The sequence below is a fragment of the Sceloporus undulatus genome, chromosome 3 (genome assembly GCF_019175285.1).
Source record: "Sceloporus undulatus isolate JIND9_A2432 ecotype Alabama chromosome 3, SceUnd_v1.1, whole genome shotgun sequence".
NCBI lineage: Eukaryota > Metazoa > Chordata > Lepidosauria > Squamata > Phrynosomatidae > Sceloporus > Sceloporus undulatus.
Window position 1 is genome coordinate 238,575,098 of NC_056524.1, and position 19,178 is coordinate 238,594,275.

The window sequence follows — 19,178 nt, forward strand, 5'->3', positions numbered from 1 at the left end:
ATCTTTCAAACAATTTTAAATCTTCTTACCTCAGAAGACTTATCTTGCTACTGGATTAATTGAAGACAACCACACTCTTGATAACCATTCTGTCATCAGTTCTGCATTCCATTCTCTACACGTAGAATACTTGAAAGCAATAGTCTAATACAAACCAGTTGCAATGATGTTTCTGTACTGTCAAAAGTAGGTCACATTTTGTAGTGCTGCAAAAGGATAAGTTTCTCCATGTGGGTCTCTAGGTATTATAGTGCCCTCTTGTTCTTTAGAGCAAGCATACTCTTAGGGGAAATGTTTTTTCTATGAAAAATAAGTTAGTTTTATAAACCTGAGTTTGTTCTAATAATTGTCATGTACTTCTGTCTTTATTAGCCTTTTATTTAATAATTAACATTTATGAGTGAGATCAGGCCCAAACTCTAGCTCAGGTTGTCATTGCTCCTTGTTCATTATAAACAGCCGCTGCCGGAATCCCCCAGCGAGCGGTGTTACCGCTGGGAAACAGCGGCAGCCTGCAGGCCCCTCTGGGGGCCGGGTGCGCCCCAGCATGCTTTGCTGGGGCAGGTTCAAGCCCCAGCATGCTTTGCTGGGGCTTGGAGCCAGCGGATTGGTCCATTTTGGGGGCAATGGGCGGGACTTCCGGCAAGAGGTCACTCTAGGAATTTGGAAGACCTCTCGCTGGTAGCCATTTCCGGTCCTCCAGGGCAGCCAATTGGTCAGCTGCCCGGGAGGGGCGGAGCTTTGGCTCCAGGCCCCACCCAGCGTTTAGGCCTATATGAGGCTGTGAGTCAGCATGCTCAGGGCTATTTTAGCTTGGCTCCCCACCCTCCTCTCCCTGGGGTTGGTGTTTTTTGTCACAACTAAGGGGTGGCAGCATAGGCCATTGATCTGCTCGAAGTGGTTCCAGGGCTAAGGAGCACTGGAGAGGGAGTCCTTTGGACCCGGGTGCATCTAGGGCATATGTGGTGGCCATTGTGGGGGCCATTACGTTATGGTGTTACTCGGTGACTAGGGGCTTAAGGGAAATTAGGCGATCTAAACTTCACAGAGCTGCGAGATTGCGTTCCCTAGCCCCTAGGTCATCCCAAATTTGCGGTTATCGATCAACCAGGGTGTTGTTCGATTTTGCAGATCATGACCTCATGCTTTGGGCCAACCCTACACTGTTAAAAGGTTTGAGTTAATAAAGTTGTGGCCTTACCTCCAAATATTTACTTTGTGATTATTGTGGCGTCAAGGCAACCAAGCAACATGTTACTCCTGACTATCTATACATACTCACAAAGCTAGCAAATGTGACATATCACTGTAAATGATTAGGCAAATCTGTGCATAAGGCAAGGCTCTAGAATATCTCAGAGAGAAAAAAATGTTTAAACTCTCTGCTCTGAGTCCCAGTTCTGGGAAAAGAAGAGGATACAACAACAACAACTGTGGAATCATTTATTGCTTATTTTTAACAAAATCAGGCCATTAAAAACTAACCATAAATCTCTATAGAGAGTACCTGAACTGAGTTTGGTTTATTATTTATAAGCCTTAACATTATCCAAGAAATAGTTAACAATAAAATAATAGTATACACAGTGAGCAGGGAAAGCAGCACTGAAGCTCAAAATGAGAAAGAAAAATATAATTCCACCAACTAATGAAACAAATTCCAGCTCCACAAAGGGTGACCAGATAAATAGGATGGAGACAGATAATTTTGTGAGGAACCAGCACTCTTTTCCACAGAAAGAAAAAGACCTCTTAAAACTACAAATCCCAGGATTCCCTAGGATGGTGCTATAGTACTTAAAGTGTTGTCAAACTTCATTATTTCTATAGTTTAGATGCACCCTATGTCTGCTTAAATCTTTAAGATTTAAGTGCTCATGCACTTAATGGATTTGCTGCAGAGGTAGGTCTACTGGCTACCATTGTTCTGTGCGTGGAATCAAGAGTAGAGGGTGGACGACAAGCTAACTGGAGCAATGGCTGGGGAATCTAATTGCTTGAAGAATGACACACATCAAATCATTGCTACTCAGAGTCATAGCTGACTTTTCTTGCCTGGACAGTGCTGTGAGTGGAAGAAGAGACAAAGGACCAAAAAAATCAATGCTAAATGGCCTAGGAGGTGGCTAAGGATGGAAAATGACCACAGTCATTAGAAGAGGTGAGGGAGCTGTTCACCCAATCCACTGTCTGAATCAAGAGGCAAGTACCATTACTCTGACTTTTGTAGATTTGATTATTCATTAATTTAATTAATACATTTTCTTTATAAATCCTTGGTCTCCCAGCCTGTCTATTAATCCTTGGTCCTCCAGCTACGATCAATGTACACCAGAAATCATGCTGCAGGACCTAGAGATTTGTAGAGAGAATACGTCTCTAGGCATTCATAGGTCTTTCAGCACAATTTTATGGTCAGCTTCCAGCAGATGTTGATTATAGAGTTGTACCACAGGACCTAGAGATTCCCAAAGAGGTGTTCTTTCAGGTTGTTAAACAAATGATTTTTTAATTGCAGTTTTTCCACTTGTGCTCCTGACCCTAGCAAATATGGAGGGCCCACTGTAGTAGGTAGGAGACTAATAGGTGGAGATAAGTGGCTGGGAGGGCAGCACAGTGGTACAGCCAGTGGAGGCAGCAGAGAGAGGGGCTGGTCTCCCATACACTTCCAGTCCACAGCCTGAGCCAGGATACATACCTTAGTTCAAGCCCTTTCCACATGCAGAGAATGCTTTGCCACAGGGGTCTGCTTGTTCTGAACTCTGTGTGCATATAAAGGCTCTGGATTCTTACCATTTTTCTTTGACAGAATAAAAACATTAATATATGCTGTCTCTCCCAGGAAAGATGTGTTGTTGCTTTGATGTGAACTGTTTAATGTATATACTATGATACATAGGATCAATTACAGGCATGGTCTTTTTTAGTTAAAAGCAAGAAGCAAGAAGCAATTTTAATTTAATTTCTAAAAAGATTCAGCTTTCCAGAGCTTCTATAAATCTAAAGTGGGAACAGAAAACATCAAATAAAAAGAGAATATCATGATTGTTACCAACCTAGTTATCAAATAACATTTTTTAAAAAAATCAAAAGGTTCTAAAATTATTAACACAAGATGTAACATTTATCAACTAAAGTCACGTCAGCTGATAGCTTTTTATATACCTTGTCTTCATTTTCTGAAGTTCTGCTCATGTCTACCTCACTGGAACCTTTGGTGTTCATGAACAATAATAATGTGTTTATCCCATAGGAGTATAGAATTGGAAGGAACAGTAATGTCCATCGCATTCAACCCCCCTGCTTTGCAAGAATATGCAACTAAAGAATTTTTGATAGTTGGCTATCCAACTTCTACCTAAAAACCTCTGAAGAATGAGAGTCCATAACACCACAGTCACATAATTCTTCTTAATTAGGCGGAATCTCTTTTATTGTCATTTGAATCCATTGCTTTCTATTATCTCTGGTGTAGAAGAAAAGAACTTGCTCCATTTGCTACAGTACATCCCTTCAGATATTTCAATATAGTTATCTTATCACTTCTCAATCTTCTCTTTTCCAAGCTCAACATTCCCAGTTCCCTAAACCATTCCTCACAGGGGTTTGTTTCCAGATGAATGGGTTTCTCAGACCCATTCTCAGTTGTATCTATTGCACTGCATGCTCAAAGCAGACACCGTCTTCCAATTCAAGACAATTGTCATACATTGCAGGTATTTTCCTCCTCGTTTGTAATTAAATGCTATGTTTTGTTTTTAAAACTAAATAAATGCACTATTGCATATTGGTACTATTCACATTCCAGCTGAATGAATAGGTCTTAGAGACATATCAAAAATAACAATACAATGTGATGGTGTTTGGGCCTCACCACTATGAACTGTACATTTATCTTTCAGTGTTAAGTATCCACAGCTAACTTGACATTGGTAAAAATACAACTTGTATCATATTTATTTGCTATTCTTAACTGCAAACTAATGATCAGTAAGAGAACATGGAAGATTTTCACACAACATCATTATATCGTTCCTTTAACATCCCAAAGTGTAATGGAATCGTCATAACAGATAGACGATTCCAAAAGATTTTCACATGAGACTGTTAGTGTTCTTAAAACGTTAATATATCAGAATTCAGCAATAAATGATTACAAAATGATTTCAGAACAGTTACATTCACACACTGGACACAGTAATGTTTCAGCAACGATTTAAGAACACTAACAGCCTCATGTGAAAATCTTTTGGAATCGTCTATCTGTTATGACGATTCCACTACACTTTGGGATGTTAAAGGAACAATATAGCGATGTCGTGTGAAAATCTCCATAGAGATTTATATATATTTATGCATATATACTCACCAATCTTTTTTTTTAATTATTATTATTTTAAAGTCTTATGTATAGTTTGCAGGTCTCCATTCACATAGCTGGGATACATCAATGAAACTTTATATGGATTTACTAGTCACCTTTTTAATAGAAAAAAATGCCTTGCATGCAGCCTGTCAAAGTTCTTTTTATTTTTTCATAACTAATTGATGGGCAATTTAAAGTTGTCTGTGTACTTCCTGAGATATTAGCTAAAGGGCTTTGGGAAAAAACCTGCTAAGTTGTTCTCTTAAGACAACAGACATCCAACTGTGCTAAATGAATTTGGAATGGAAGTTTTCTATGTATTTTAGGCTTCTTGAATTTAAAAGATATCCTTGAGGAATGGAACATAACTGTGTTATTTAAAAAGTCCAAAAAGCAACAACTGCATGCCAGTAATAAACCTCTTTTATTTATTTTTTTAAAGCCTGCCAACCTCTTGAAAGTTTTTTGCACTACTTTCACAGGAGCAAGTGTGGGAATATTTCAGAAATGAAAGTTTGATTAATGATGTTCATCAGTTTTCCAGGAAAGCAAGGATCATGTTTGACATGTTGGAATTCTTTGAAGATATGAATAGCATGATAGTACAGCTCACTGATCATCACAAAATACCGATTAGCAGAAGAGATTTAACATAATATGAGTGAGTTCATGCTATTACAAAAAGTATTGCATATAGTCTTAAGGTAAAAACCCACTGTGTGATAAATTAAATCTATTATTATTATTATTATTATTATTATTATTATTATTATTATTATTTTCTGAGTTCAAAAATGAGACTTCTTTGAGACTGCTGTGTAACACAAATACTGTGTTACACAAAATAGGTTGCAGCTGCAGTAGAGTTGAGTCTGTGACCACCCACCATCAATTTTTCATAATGGCTGTCTTGTTCTACAATCCAGAGGTATTAAAATTGATAGGAATCTTGCCACTAATGTTAACTAGTCCCACCACTGCAGTCCATCCTCAGGCTCTACCCTGGAGGGACACAAAGACTAGGCTTGTCTTATAAGTATTTTCATCTTATAGGGCTCATTTATTTGAAAAATAACACAAAATGCAGCCAGAAATAGGATTCCACACATCACCTTGAGGATGATGTGGGATGCATAAGATGATGAAAATTCCTGTGGATATATAGAGCTGCATCTAGTTCATTATTTTCTACTTGGATTAATAGCAGGTCTTCCAAAAGAACAATCAGCATCCTAATACCTCATATTCTTTTTTGTGGGGTTCAAGGTATAAAATATCTGGTGACATACATACAAATGCCAGAATCCTATATCACATTTTACATTACATAACTTTAAAAACACTTAGCTAAGTAGGAGAGGAACTAAGAAGCCCTGTTTATGAATTGCAAAGATGTTATCAGGACACCAGCAAAAGTGCCAAAGCTTATCAGAAGTAATTTGCATCAATGTGCAATGTCCTTCAGTGTGTAATGTGCACCAGGCACTTTGCTGGCTCTGCTATGTACTCAACTAATAGCAGCCCTCTGTAAGGCCCTACAGCATTCCAGCAACTGCATAGGTGATGTAATCCAACCAATGAAAGTTTTTCAAGCTCTGTTTTAAACAGACAAAAACTCCCAAATTTTTCCAAACTGTGTTTTTACATTTTATTCAAACTTTGTTTTTAACAACACAAGAGAATTATAGTCCAACAAAATTAACTTTTTCAAGCAAAAGAAAGTTTTTGAAAAGTTGCTTTCAGTGCCCTGTAATGACCACTTATTATTAGTATTTTGTGAGCCACCTTGGGTCTCTTCTTTGGGAGAAAGGCAACATAAAGATGAAATGTTTTTTTTAAATGGGTTGTAGAATCCTTAATCACCCCTTATAATAATAATAATGCTATTAATGTTCACCAACTATTTTGGGAAGAGGTAGATGATAGTGATGAATGATGAGGGAGAAGGAAAAAGAGGAGAAGGAGAAAAAGGAAAAGGAGGCACTGATGACCAACAGGGCAACAAAAACAAACAGAGCAACCCTATATATGAATGGCTTCATAGAATCATAGACTTGGAAGAGACCACAAGGGCCATCCAGTTCAACCCCTGCCATGCAGGAACTCTCAATTCAGAAGGAATTCCTATCATATTCCAGGCATAGTTTCAAGGATTTCTTTGGCTAATGATGCAAAAGAAAAAGACTTAGGCGGGATACAGACGGGCAGGGGAAGACGTCTTGGAGGTGTATTCTGCTGAATACGGAGCCTCCAGACCGCCCGCCACGGGGGCGGGCTCAGGTGTATGGGGCTTCAACACGGGGGCAGTGAAGACGCCTCACCTGGGGCCATTCTGACCCGCAGTTTCCATACCGCCATCTCGCAGGACACTGCAAAGAGAGAGGCAGCTTCCGCATGGGCGGCCAAAAACGGGGCTTTTTTTTCTTTTGCCGGCTGGGCGGCAGAAAGCCTATGTGCACATTTAAAGCGCCCAGGCCCCTTTAAACTCCCCCCCCGCCCTGCCCAAGAACAATGGTGTCTCCTGCCAGCTGGTGATCAGCTGGTGTTGGCATCCTTGTCCACTTGCACGTTGCTAGTGTCACCAGCATCATGGATGCCTCCTCTCCTTTGGTCCCCGCGCTCTTGCTGAATCTGCAATGCACAGCCACAGCTGTCGCCGCTGCCACCGCTGTCCCCCTGCCATCCCCCATCACCTCCCTTGTACATATGTAAATATTTAAAGTTTTAGCATTTTTTTATTGTTAGGTGAAAATGGCGCAGGAATGTATGTAGGGGTTCACTTTAAAGTCCAAACTTTCCACAATTCTAGCAGCGCATGCGTACATGCAGCTCTAGGGTTAGGGTTAGGGTTAGGGTTAGGGTTAGGGTTACGAGTCTTAAAATGCGCTGCAGCTGTGCCTCAGCTTCCACACCTGCATGGCATCTGACGCTACAATTAAAGCCTGACTGCAAACTGCGCATGTTCCAGGACCCCGACTCATTATGCGACACAGCAGACATGGAGCTTTTAAATGGGCAACTTAAATTAGCGGCATAGCAATTCTGGCGTACCAGTGCAGCAGCTTATAGACGGAGATGCGCAGCTGCGCACTATATAGAAAAGCGGAATAAAGCGGCACCTTATTAATGCCGCTTCTTCCCGCTTGGGGCGTGCGGGCGGCGTGTTCATGGCGGCATTCAGGTAAGGGCCGTCTGAAGGCTATACCTTCATGACGTCATGAACACACCCCTTTTTGCCCGTCTGTATCCCGCCTTAGAGAGATATAAAGAGGAGAAGAAAAAACACAATGAGTATAAGAAGTGGGGGTAAGAGGATAAAGGGATGAAAGAGAGGGATGGAGAAGGAGGGAGAAAGCAAATGTAAGTAGGAAATAGGAGAAAGAGGATGAATCCTTGAGAGGGAGACTAGGGAAGGAGGGAGAAGACAACTGCAATGAGAAGATGTGAAAAAGAAATAAACAGAGCTGAAATAAAGATATTTATACTTTACCATACTTATTGCAAAGACATAAGGCACACACCTCATACCAAAAAAGAAAATTGTACTGTATCCCCAACCATTTTGGGAAGTGTAAGTAAGGTGGGCTCAGAACTGGGCAAGCTAAGAGAAGGAAAGCAAGAATTGTTGTAAGTGCAGGAGGAGGGGAGACAAATGCCTATCAGGTTTGCTGTTCTAAATTTCAGCACAGGACAGACACTTGGACATGCTAGGTTGTTGTGAACTGTATAAGACATTTTAGAGGAAGAAGTGATTCTCTATACAAATAAGGGAGCGTAGAGAGAGTTGTTATGTCTTTTTCTTTTTTAACAGCACTAGTGAAAAATTAGAAGTGGATAATCAACCCATTTTTTTTAAAAAAAATACTTTTTGGATTGTAGTAAGAGTAAGACATAATGTTTGAACACAGTAATGTTTGGTGATCAGAGTAATGAGTAACAGAACTAGTGCCTTTTAAACACTAATACTCCATGCTTTGTGCTCTGTTAATATAGTAGCATTCTCCATCATAAAATGTAGTGATGACAGAGTGTTTGGGCAGATTTATTTAAGTATTAGAGAATGTATAACAGTTTATATTAGTAGCTAATGGTCAGGATGGTTATATATAACATCCAATATTAGAGGCGGTATGACTTCATTGCTGGGAAATGTGAGACACTGGGTACAGTTTCATTTGTGTTCTTCTAGTAGGCTTCCCTTTGGTAACTGGTTGGCTGCTATATAAACAGAATGATGGATTAGATGCACTCCTTGATCTGATCCAGCATAGCTCGTGTGTGTGTGTGTGTGTGTGTGTGTGTAGATATTATTTTGTCTTTTCTTGAAAGATCTAAAAGCAGCAGAAAAAGCAGCTGCTCCATTTTTATCTTCCCAATAACCATTTGAGGTAGGGTGGGCTGACAGGTAGTGATTGACCCATGTTCACCCAGTAAGATTCATGGCCAAGTGTATTAGTCTCTAGAAATCTAACTATACAAAATTCTGGTTATCAAGAAGAATACTTGAAATAAGGGAGCCATAGACAGATATAGTGCTATATTCCACTTTAACTGTCATAGCAACATGCTATGGTATCCTGGGGCTCACATTTGGTAAGTCACTAGAACTCTCTGGCTAACAATTCTAAAAGCCGCTCCCTTAATTGCCAACCACAAGATACCATGGGATGTTGCTATGGCAGTTAAAGTGCAATATAATTGTGTAGTGTGAATGGACACATGGTGCACTGAATACATTCATGGAGGGAATAATTACTCTGGCCACTGAAAATTACTGGGTGTTTTCGTTGTGTATTTTTTTAAATCACAAATGCTAAAAAAAAAATGAATAAATTGAATGACTCCATCTCCTTAATGCAGTATTAAGCAATTTATAATGGCTACAACAATTCATCAAATTTAAAGAGGTTTTCTCCTACATATATATGTAGGATTAGAATAACTTTGTTTCGCCCAAGGGGAAAAGAGGGAGATGGGATAAATTATCAGGCCTGGCACTGGCATAGGCAATATTGTATTCAAGGCAGTAAGAAACAGGTTTCAAGTAGTTACCCCCCCAAAAAAAAAAAATAACACCCTGCCTGGTGAGTAAAGAAGAGACTTTCTTTTAAAAAATTATAATCACATATTTTATGAACCTAGGGAGAGGTTAATTAGGGCCAATGGAAACAAAAGTCAAGTGAAAAGGATTAGGCCTGCCCCAATTCCCTCCCATACTTTCCTGAAAATTGGAGAAGACATGGTGACAAAAGGAGAGCAGTAGGTGGGTGAGAAGTGAGGATGAGAAAGGCAAAAACCTGTTGTGCCACTAGAATCCTAAAGTTGTTCCCTCTTGCTAAACCACTTCTCAGTGTAATCAAAGCAATCCAGAAAGCACTGTGTGTTGTCTTGGACTGCAAACACACCCATAAAAGTATCAAACAAAATCATCTCTTTCTCCCCCTTATCTTTTTAAAAACTGCTTTAAGCTGCTTGTCCCAAGTGGGGATGTCAAAACTGAAAATTAGTTGGTTCATAAATTGAATCAAGTAGTTTTTTTGTGGTTTTTTCGGGCTATGTGGACATATTCTGCAAGAATTTACTCCTAACGTTTTGGCTGCATCTGTGGCTGGCATCTTCAGAGGATGGTGGGTTATATATACTGTATGACTCTTGGTTGGGAGGAAGTGATTTACATGTTAATCTGCCTACATTTTATGCCCAGGTTGGTTTATAACATTTTCTGCTACTATGAATACTATTTGAAAACACTGGAATTCTGGACCATGCCAACAAGTACCAGGTCAGAATGCACTGAAATCCATAAACACCTGGACAACTTCAGCAGTAATAAAGAAACACTGAAAGTAAACAAAGTTTGGCTATCAGTCCTGAAAAACACCAAAATCAAGACTCAACACATGCACATGAACATCACCCAGAGTCAGGGGGTTCCTCTGCAGACAATAAATTGCTAATTAAATAGACACATATATCCTCCCACATATCCTCCCATCCTGAGGCCTTGCCATTCAACAACAGACCAACACACAGATTAACATAGATTAACAGATTAAATCACTTCCTCCTAACCAAGAGTCAAACAGTATATATACCTCATTCACTTTCATGCCACCACCCTCTGAAGATGCCAGCCACAGTTGCAGGCAAAACATCAGGAATAAATTCTTCCAGAACACAGCCACATAGCCCACAAAAAACTATGACTCAAGTCGTTTTGTATTTTTGGAATGTGTGATGACTCTGGATTTTGATTCACTGAACTTTACTCAGAGACTGAAAATGTTTTTTTTTAACATTACAACCTACCATGCCACACTGATCATGGTAGCTGGGGATGAGGAGCAGTCTGGGAGCTATAGACCAAAACTGTAATTTTTCCAAGCTCTTACTTATGCAAAGTTGTGCCTTGTTACAATACTGGAAACTTCTCCATCTTAAGAAACTGTGCTGAAAATCACATGTATCTGGACCACTGTATGCTCCTGTACATTTTGGTAAGGCTTATATCAACCCTAAAATGGTATATATTTGTTTCACTGGTTAATCTGGAAAAAATATAGGCTTTATATGCACAGAATACAATTTGTGTGAGTCTCTCATTGTATTCACCAAGATTTTCCCAGTACAATTTGTTATGTCTAAACATGTCAGCTGTATCAAAATGGGAACAATTTGAAACATTTTCTCTTTTCCATTCAGAACCACCATGTCATGTTTTGACTTCAGAGCCTTAAAGTCTGAATGACTGTCATGGACCCATCTCATTTTTTATGGAATTTCACCAAGATGATTTAAAGTTCAGATAGAGGGTACATGATGCAAGTTAAGTACAGTCATCCCTCCATATTTGTGGCTTTGATATTTGCGGATTTGATTATTCACGGATTTCATTAATATGTTCTCTCTAGGACTGTCTAGGTCCTTCAGTGCAACTCTGTGGTCAACTTTAACTAAAAGTTGCACTGAAAGACCATTTGTAGCTACTCCAGTGCCATTCTATGGTCAGTGTATGTTGGACATTAACCACAGAGTTGCACTGGAGGACCTAGAGATTCCTAGAGAGGTGTCCTCTCAGGTAAAAACAGTGTTTTTGTTATTTGCGGTTTTTCCATATTCTGTTCCCTAACCCTAGCGAATATGGAGGGATAACTGTATTTCATTCTCCCTGTACATCTTTATGGGAAATTACCTCAAACCATTAAAAAAGCCCTTCTCTGAAGAACGTGTTTGTGAGCATAATACACAAGGGTTCATCCAATGTAATTGGAACAGGGTCAAATTCTGTAGTGTGGGGTGGCCTTTGTGTGCCCTGTTCCCCCTCTCACACACACACACCTGTAACCTCCAATTGCAGTTTTTTTAATGCTGAATCATGCCTCCAGAAAGTGTAGTTCTCCATTTATTGTTTTCCCTTCTTCCCACCTTAAAAAAAGCAGAAGACCAGAGGGTTCATCTACACTGTAGAAATGATGCAATTTGACACCCCTTTAAGTGCTGTAGCTACATTCTGTGAAATTTTGGGATGTGTAATTTTACAAGATCTTTAGCATTCTCTGCCAAATAGTGTTGGTGCCTTACAAAACTACAAATCCCATGATTCTGAGGGATGGAGCCATGGCAGTTAAAGTTATGTCAAACTGCATTATTTCTATAGTGTAGATGCACCCAGATGACTATCCAAGACTGCCCAACCATAAGCAGAAGAATATAGTAAAGGGCACTGCCAATGTAATAAAGAACCTTCCATCATTTACTACTTTGGCCACAGAAGGTACCATATTCAGTCTTTGGTATCTCCAGGATGGAATAGGAAAGATGTGGGCTAAACTGTGGTGAGACACTGCCAGTCAGCACTAGGCTGGACCAACTGTCTCCTTTAGTATAAGGCAACTTCCAGTCAAGATGTATTTAACATTTCTCAAAATCGCAAATTTCTTTGGAAGTTCTTTCAACTCTTTACATAAAACTACTGCAATTTGTACAGGAAATAGCATTGTGCATTTCAGTTCGTAGATCTTAATTGCTAGTACAGAACAAATCATAATTGTAACCATATACAGTATGTACAGAATTTTTGTTTCCAATTTTAACTCAATTCTTATTCCATTCCCAGCTTTTCACACTGTAGTACTGAACCTACTCATTTAATTAATGGCTTGATTGATTAAGGCCATCAATTTCATTGGTGGTGTCACATAATTAGCTCAACAAAAAGTTGACCACAAAGAACAGAAGTGTTGACTGGTGCCAAAATTTAATATCTCTCATAAAAAGGGGGTGAGAGGGCCGAAAGATAAGTGAGACTATGAGGAAGAAAATGAATTGGCTGTCATAACCTGGACACTCAAACATAAAACAAACTAATTTCCACCTATTAATTTTAAAAATCCTAGGGGAACTTCATGAGACCTGCTCCATGTATCAAAAGAAACTTCTGTTCGCCATTCATAAGTTAAAGGCACACCTGTCTTCTGTAAACTTGCAGTTGCCTTAAGTAGTTTTGAAAGGATATACTCTCTAACTAGAGTTGCCACCTGATTAAAGAAATTTATTATTTTATTTTATTTTATTTAAAGTATTTCTTTATGACCCCCTAACCCACAAGGGCTCCCAAGGTGATGAACAAATAAAAATCAATTAAAACAACAATAAGAACAATAATAAAAATATTTTAAAACACATTAATACACTCTTTAAAAACTCCTAAAAGCAGTCTGAAAGCAATCTTGGAATCCAGTTTTGAAACAGTTAAAATATCAGTTTCAAACATTGAATACTATGTGGATGAGCACTGTTTTGGCTTCCTGCTGGAAACTTAAAAGAGATGGGACCAACCTAACGTTCTTGGGTGAGGAGTCCCACAATCAAAGGACTACCACATAGAAAGCCCTGCAATTATTGCACATGAAAGTCATCATGTAAACACCTACTAAATTATGTAGTATTTTCTATGACAAACAATGTTCCATTCATGAAATATGCAGTAAATGATTGTGTAATGTTTGGACTCAAAGTGGCCTTAAAATTAGGATTTACATGACCACTGTGTCCTGGGTCTTTCTGCCAAAGATTTGTGAAACTACAGTTGGCTCTTGGTATCAACGGGGGATCCGTTCCAGATCCCCCCCCCCACACACACACAAGATACCAAAAATCCACAGATGCTCAAATTCCATTGTGCCTAATCGCAATGCAGCCACATGGCCACACTACCATTAGGGACAAATGCACTGAAGCCTGAGAGGAGACTATACACATGTGCATCACCAGATGGTAAATTCAAAAGTCATATAGATTACATAATTGGAAGCAAAAGATTGAGAAGCTCTATTTTTGTGTCCAAAACTAGACCAGGAACTGACTGTGGAACAGATCATAAACTACTTATATCAAAAATCAGAGTAAAACTGAAGAAAAAACCCCAGAAACAATCATTATACCAAAACAGAATCTAAATAATATCCCAACAGAATATACTGACAATGTAAGAAATAGATTTGTACTATTAAGCATAATCAACCAAGGCCCAAAAGAACTATAAGCAGAAATCAAGAACGTTATTAAAGACGAACGCAGAAATACACTACCGACAACCAAAAAGAAAGAGAAGAAACAATGAGTGACAAGTGAAACACTTCAAGCAGCAGAGAAAAGAAGAAAGCCAAAGTAAAGGAAGGTAGGAAGCAAACCAGAACCATGAGTACAACTGTACAAAGACCAATGTGCAAGGATAAAGAGAAATAAGATCTTCCATAAAATCTGAGAACTCAAAAGGAAGTTCAAACCAAGGGCCAAGATACTATATGAGAAAAAGAACATACTACAAGATCAAGAAGTAAAATAACTCTGGATGCAATACTCTGAAGAGTTATATGAAAGAGATGAAAAATGAATGACACATGGAATGAAGAAACTTACAAAGATGAACCCCAAATTCTTGAAAGGGAGGTAGAACCTTCAATAAGAGAAATTGGGAGAATAAATCATGAGGAATAGATGATATTCCAGTTGAACTGCTACGATTCACACAGAAAAAAGCAATTCTAGTGCTAACTAAGGTGCAGTACAGAGCACCAAATTGTGCGGCACTGCTGCGCAGCAAGAAAGGAGTGCACAGAAAGTGCCAGTGATGGTGTGATGACGTGGCAGTGGCGCAGCGCCGTTTGGACGCTGCGCTGCTGGCACATCATTGCTGTGTGCACCATCTGGATAGTGCTGCACTATTGCAGCGTGCCCATGACATGCTAGGGTTACAGGGCATGTGCACGCCCCGCCCTCGAGCAACCCTAGCACATCATGGGCGCACCGCAAAGGGCCCGTCTGTACCAGGCCTAAAATATGCCAAATGTGGAAAACAGAATGGTGGCCAACAGACAAGATTGATGACTGCAAAGACAGGTTTAATGCTGAATATAAAGAAAGCAAAAATAATAACCATGGAGCAACTACACAAATTCAACTTAGAAAGTGAGGAAATTGAAATAAAGAGCCTCTATCTTGGATAAAATATTAATCAAAATAGAGACTGCAGTCAAGAAGTCAGAAGATGACTAGCAATGGGAAAGGCAGCTATGAAAGAACTAGACAAGATCCTAAAGAGTAAAGATATACAATGAAAATTAAAATTAGAATTGTCCAAGCCATTGTAGTACCAATCATCATGCATGGATGTGACAGCTGAACAGTGAAAAAGGTGGCTAAGAAGAAAATCAATGCATTTGAGATGTGGTGCTGGAGAAAAGTCTCGAGGATACTGTGGACAGCCAAAAAGACAAACAAGTAAGTCCTTCAGCAGATAAAGCCAATATCCCTTGAAGCCAGGATGATCAAATTGAGGTTGTCATACTTTGACCACATCATGAGAAGGCATGACTCATTAGAAAAGACACCAATGCTAAGATAGGTAGAAGGCAGTAAAAAGAGAGGAAGACCACATGCCAAATGGATAGACTCAACCAGAGTGGTCCTGGGTATGAAATTACAGGAACTAAGGGCTGGAACAGACTGGGGGAAAAAGCCTGCTTCCAGCCAGCTTGGAGGCATCGTGTACACATGATGCATGCCCTATGATGCCCGGAAACCAGCTTCATGCTGCCCTGCTGCTCACATGTGGACCGGCTTCCTGGTGTTCTGGTGGTGTGGCGTTTAAAAGCTGCACATGGCCAGAGTGCCTTAAAGCCACCTTCTGGCTGCAGAGGGACTGAAAAGTCAGCTTTTTGCTGGTGCAAAAAGGAGTGGCTGTTTGCCACTTCTTTTTTGGCTAGCAAAAAGGTGGATTGGGAGCACAGTGTGTGGTTGCTGTGGCCCCAATCTGGCTTTGTTGGGGGCGGTATATTTTGATCCCCAAGTTGTGCAGTAGAGGACAGAGAGTCTTGGATATGTCTCATTCACAGGATCGCCATGGGTCAGGGATGACCCAAAAACAGTTAACATAAACAGTATATTTACAGTAGAAACAGAAGATAGAAGAGCATAGAGATACTCTTTCCTTTTTCCTGCAGTTCTTCAGTTCCCCTCGTCAAAGATTATTGTAAATTCTGGATAGCATCGTGGGAGTCACTTCCTGTTCTGTGTCTGCTGCCATCATGCTTTAAAACATGGTGTATTCACACTGCACAGTTATTGCAGTCTGATATCACTTTCAATGCAATAGCTCCATCCTATAGAAGCCTGGAGGTTGTAATTTCATTAGGAACTAAGAATAGTCTGCAAGAGACCTCTAGTAATAGAATTCAGGGGAGTGCAAATAGTATAACAGAGAAAGTCAAGTACTGCACCAAACTACATATCCCAAGATACAGTGGGATTGAATCGTAACAGTTAAAATGAGATTGAACTGCTATACCTGTGTTTGTGAATACACCCTAGGGGTGGGAAGAATGAGAGAATGGACTCTTGCTGCCAAGTGATGTCTACCATGAGCTCAAAACCCAAAGTAAAAGAGATGAAGGAAGAAGGAGGTGAAGAAAACAGTGCCCTGTGGATTGGCTCTATGAGAAACCTAAGTAAATTCCTCAGACCTGCTGGCAAATCTATGTTTTTGCAACTGGTAAACTACTACATCTGAGACAAATTAAACTGAGGGGCATACTTAGAAAGCCCGGTCAGCTCAAATTATACAATTGTCAAGCACAAATAATGAAGTTAAAGGATGTCCTCCCACGATGTGTGCTATAGGCAACAATCACAGCAACAGAAAGACAGACATTAAAATGCTAGGGCAGTGTTAATTTATAATGTGACTACCTGGGACTTCTTTCCTACAAAAGCTGTCTTACTGCTTCAAAGTTTCCACTTTGCTCTGATGCTATTAAAAATTTCCAGGGCCAGCTGCCAATAGCAATGAAATGGGACTAATTGTATCTTTATCTCATGCATAATTAATTTAAAAATATTGAGCTACTAATTCTGTTCTCAATGGAGCTAGTTGGTGTGTTGCCATTCAAAGAGAAACTGGCTTAGACTCACAATGTAAATTATATCTCTCAAAGCTTTTTGTATCCCCTTCCCTTTAAAAAAAAAGAAAAGAAAAAAGGGGGAGGGAATTCTTCCTTTAAAGCTTCTTGTGTTAGTGCCTAGCCAAGTCCAAGTGGTATTAAATATTCCAAAATGTACAACACTTTTCATCTTGTCTCCATATCAGTCTGCAACATATTCATTGCCTAATAATGTTTGCATATACTATAAAATCAGCATCTGGATCACTGATAGCTAACTCTATCACAATTTATCAATCAGTATCTTGATCCTTTGACAGGATGGGCTAGATATTATAATACAGAACATGTTTTACAGATAGAAGGACAATAAAAATTGCCTAGTATGTATAATTAAAGAAATCAGGTAAAGTACTATTGACTTCTGCCTGAGATTCTTGAAAGTCCAAGATCCAATAAGCAATACTGGGCAGAAACTGGAAAAGTTACTTTAGTACTATTACTGGCCATGCTGGATGGAGAAATTTGAGAATGATAGTTCAATAAGTAGTCCATCGCCACTCCCCCCCAAGTTATAATACTGGAGAAATTACATGTGGATATTGGAGAAATTACATGGTGTACAGGATCCAACATCCCAGGCTCCTGTGTGCCCATCTCCATTTTTTTTGGGGTGTGGGGGAGTATTTACAGAGATTTGGCTGAATAAACTGCATACTTTGCTGATCATTCAGACAAAAGCAAAAGTTCATATCCAGACATGTATTGGTGGCAGTTTCACAGACCGACAAATAAACGGTTCATAAAAGATGGAAGTTAGAATCAGCAGATGTGAAATGAAGCCCTGTGATATAATCCACAGACCAGGGGTTAAATCCAGTTTTTAGTTCCAACTATAATAGATCTATTGAATTAATTGATCTTAAGTATTGACTTAGAAAGTTCCCATTGCTCTGATGGATCTATTTTAATAGAGACTCAGGCGGGTTACAAACCGCCGGGTTGCAGCGCTCTCCCTCCACCGCCGCTTGCAGCATCGGGGAGCTGCAGCCTTTAAATGGCACGGCTTCTGGACGCTGCAGAGAAGGAGCGCGGAAATTGCACTCCTTCTTAGGCCCCGGAAGAGGCACCACGAGTACCAAAGGGTGCACTTGCGGCGTCACTTCCGGGGTGCCATGTGCAGATGCAGAGCATCCGTTATGTCAAAATGGCGGCGCCCGTATGAACAGGGCACCGCCATTTTGTACGGACTGAGTCCATGATAGGGCAAGGGGCGTCTAGAAGAGACGCCCCTTTTCCAAAATGGGACATCCTCAGGATGTCCCTAATGGCGGTTTGTAACCCGCCTCAGATTTGTATTTTGAATTTAATATATTTTTAAAAATGTTCCATGGTGTACCGAGGAAATTAAAAAGCTGAACTAGAGTTAAGACAGGAGATTCCATCATATGTTACCAGTACAGAATTCCATACATTCTGTTTCTCACACAGATGAAAGATTAATGCCATTTTTTGCTGGATGACACTGCCCTAGTTCCTGAATCTGCCATTTTTTATTTAAGCAGGTTTTTAAAACAAAACAAGAGATGTGGTTAAGACACTAATTCTGATAATCACAAAGATGGAAGATTGGCAGTTCAAGGCCCAAGTGCCACAAGATGGGGTGAGCTCCCATCACTAGTCCCACCTTTTGCCAACCCAGCAGTTCAAAAGCATGTAAAAGTGCAAGTAGATAAATAAGTACCACTTTGGTGGGAAGGTATCAGCATTCTATGCAGCCATGCTGGCCACATGATCACAGGATAAGTCGGGCTCTTTGGCTTAGTAACAGATGAGCACCACACCCTGCAGTTGGTTACAACTAGACATTCATGTCAAAGGAAAACCTTTACCTTTACTTTAAAACAAAACAAAACAAAACAAAACCCATGCTATTATTTTATTTTTTTAACTATGAATCATAAGGGTAACATGTGCTTTGAGCAGGTACTACAGAAAAGAGGACAAAGTAAGGCCTAAGATACAGTTCTTAAGTTTTAAAAAAACATTATACTGCCATATTGAGCTGTGAAAGTGTAGAAAAGCATAAGCCTTGGGTATCTGTCAATGCTAGATAATATATACTAAGCATCTGCCCAGGATAACATTTCACAGTGTGTTTGGGGTTTCATCCCTTGTGTCCATTTGTCATTATTGTCCATTTCAATGTCGGTGGCAGGTTGCTACATAGCATGATGCTATTCCTGCAGTCTCTTTCCTTATTCCTAGGGTTAGGCACGGTCTTCCCTCATTGCTTTTTAATGGAAAGTCTTTTATCATTTCTGGTAATGTGAGCAATTATCTTCCAAGTGCTCCTTTGTATTTTGGGTACT